This window comes from Bidens hawaiensis, unplaced genomic scaffold (genome assembly GCF_021521415.1).
Source record: "Bidens hawaiensis isolate Kalapana, Puna unplaced genomic scaffold, B.hawaiensis_p1.1 tig00010459_1, whole genome shotgun sequence".
Classification (NCBI taxonomy): domain Eukaryota; kingdom Viridiplantae; phylum Streptophyta; class Magnoliopsida; order Asterales; family Asteraceae; genus Bidens; species Bidens hawaiensis.
The window spans coordinates 655,842-659,438 of record NW_027491795.1 but is presented as its reverse complement, the minus strand read 5'-3'; positions in this window follow the sequence as shown (position 1 = coordinate 659,438).

The following is a 3,597-nucleotide window of genomic DNA, read 5'->3' as shown; positions in this document are numbered from 1 at the left end:
TAACAAATTTAGGTGCAAACGGCAACACTGAAAACAGTCCGAAATTCCTAAGTAACATGACTGAATCATCTTATGAATGACTTGATGAAACAAGGTACCATTTATACATGTTTTTCAAAGTGTTTTATATACCTTTTATTACACCGGCCGAAATAAATCCTTCCAATTTTGAACCACGTCCCCAGCAAGATCTTGTTAGCAAAAAAATAAAACAAATTAAATTCAAGAAAGCTGATGACAATATATTATGATACATTGTTAAGGATTATAGCTTACAAAATGATTTTTACAAAAAAAAAAAAAAAAAAAAAGAAATGAACCTTCTAGAGTACCAACCTAATCCACCAATAACATCAATAAGAGGAAATACGACTCTTCCTTTAATTTTTCAATTATACAAAGAAATTAGCAATTTGAAAGCATATATTTTCCGGTTGAGGAATTTTATAGAATTAGCAGGTGGACTTTTGAAATCGGATCTGACCGTCAATGCCAATTGGGTAAAGATGAATTAGGGTTTGACTTGGAGAGAGAGAGAGTATGAAAGGGTTTAGGTTTATTTGGATTTTGAATTTTGAATTCTCTTCTTCACCTGATGGATGGATACACAGATATGAATACAAGCTGGATAATGGGTTTTAAGACAATTGCATTATATGTTGTACATTATGCATGAGATTTAGTAAAACTCTTAAAACTCTTAAACTTGTTTAGCGAATCAACCATAACGCATTATATGTTGTACATTATCCAATATATATAGTAATATATATATATATTCACACACGTCACTACTCAAGATCGGATTGTAAAAAAAACTCCAAACGAGTCATGCCTTTCCGAGCTCGAGCTGACCATGAGCCTCTAATAAAGCTCGTTTAGGTAGCATGCCCAACCTCGAACCTTGTATGGGTAGGTTGTCTTGGCTCTTCTAGCCATAACAAACCCGGTTTTTTAAGTCATACTGTTTTGTACCTCTGTGTATTATTTTCTCATTGCCCAACCAAACTCGAGCAGCTCGGTGGCTTGTTTAGGTTACTACACGAGCTTGACCCAAGTTTAAGCTCGTTTAAGGTTTTTTATTTTCTCAAAATATATAAAAGTATTCAAACACATGTATGAATTAATCAATATATATTAGTCGATCGGAGTCCGCATTTGAAAAACGACTCATGACCTAAGCTTGAGCTTAAAAAAGGAGCCTAGCTCAAGCTCGAGCTTGGATCTGCTCGCTTAGATCTCCTAGATTGAAGCACAAACAAGTAGTCCTGTAAAAAAAGCTGAACGAACACGAACAAGAGTATGTTCGTATTTGTTAATTTAACTTTAAAGGAACACTTAATAAAACAAATATTTTGCGTTCATGTTCGATTGTTTAAAAAATGAACATGTTCGTGTTCATTTATTTAAAATCTAAATGAGCAGTTCACGAATAAATAGACAAAGATAAACAAACATTAGTGAACTTACTTAAATGAACACAAAGAAACATAAATGAACACAAATATACATAAATTGTCACACCCCAACCTATGGCGGAAATGTCGGGGCGCGAACTGATTGTCACAGCTCTCAAGGTTACTATCATGCAACATTATAAATTTCAATATCTATTTAATAATTTCAAATAAAAAAATATACGTTACAATATCCCAAAAACAAATAAAACATCAAACAAATATAAAATCATAAATAATATTGTCTCATTAAATTTCTTCTAGCATAAATCCTTAAGTGATCTTATAACTTCAATTACTTCACGTCACACGATGACCTGCATATGCGTTGAAAATAAAATAGTTTTGTCAACACAAGATTAAGTGAGCAACGCACAAGTTTAGATGTATATATAGTATATATAAAAATAAGTAATGCAACAAGTCATATGAGAATAACAAATTAACCAAATGAAAAAGTAAAACTGAGATGTAGAGAAGCACAAAGGCCATAATGTCTAGCGTATGATCATACTATTCTGAGATTATGCTGGACCTCTCCGAATGCGGTTCATAAAGCATGTAAGAACATAAATATGTAAGGAATAAATTGTTAACACATAAGACAATAGTTGTAGTTTTGTGTATAAGTATATATGAGAAATATATTTACGCATATGTCTCAAAACGTGAGAAAACAAGTAAAATAGGGGAATGTGGTACTCACCTGATCGGATGAATGAAATATAAGTGATGATGTAGGAAATATAAATATTTCGGGATAAACCGTCAAAGATTCCTAGTTAGATGATCAAATATTAAATTAGTTGTAAGTGATACATCATGGTTGGATGAATAAAGATCCCGATATGATTTGTGTTATATTAGGTTTATAATATTATTGATTGAACGATTGGTAGTTAATTTGTACAGTTATTGTTATGAATAAAGAATTTGTTATTTATGCTTCATGAAATTGAACTTATAAATAATTAGTTTAAATATTACCCCAGATGTGTTTATGATAATATGAATATAAGTAAATGGATAATAATAATAATAATAATAATAATAATAATAATAATACGTAGCTAGTTGTATTAATATAAACCTATGTATAAGTATAAGTAAATAATTATTCAACTATTTATTATATATGTAATAATATTGTCTAAATAAGTATATCATAAATAACAAATAAATTATAAATAAATAGTTTATTTAAACCCCCCTAACGACAATACAAGATGAAAATATATTAATCATTATAATACTTTTATTTAAAGAAAACAACATATATATATATATATATATATATATATATATATATATATATATTTTATAAAAACGTTTAAGGACGAGAAAACATGGATTAATGTGTCGGGTTGTAAATAAAAACAATAAGGTTTATTATTAATACATACTTTTAATATATATATATATATATATATATATATATATATATTAAAACCGACATCTTGAAGTAACGTTCCTTGTCAAATAATCCCATTTCAAGCTTTTGTCCTATATATATATATATAGGACAAAAGCTTGAAATGGGATTATTTGACAAGGAACGTTACTTCAAGATGTCGGTTTTAATATAATAATGTTTATTAAATCATTATTAAAATTTATCATTTATTGAAAATAATTATAATAATCAACCAAAAACTCATAAAAATAAAATAAAATCTAAAAATTCGAGTAGCCGGGTTCCAACCCAAGACCACCAGTATCTAACACAAACACACTAACCATCTGATCAACCCAACAAGTTGAGTTATGAACAGAAACAATTTAATATATACATTTGCTTATTTTTATCCCAGGCTGCATATAAACCCTAAATCTATAATTGAACAAACTACTTATTATTGGTTTAATTAACCTTAGGGTTAAGGGAACTGGATTAAATACGCACTTGTTACGTGTATCAATTACCTGGAATGATGAACAAACGATGATGAACGACGAACAGTATGCGGCGGCCAGAAGACGACAATGAACGGAGTATTTGCAGGGTCTTATAACCAAATTAAACCTAGGGGTTTTATTTGCGAGATTAAGATGCTGATTTCTGTAGCTTAAATTGAAATATGGAGTGCGTTACGTTATGGATTGATAAACAAGCTAGGTCCGATCGTTCATATACACAATG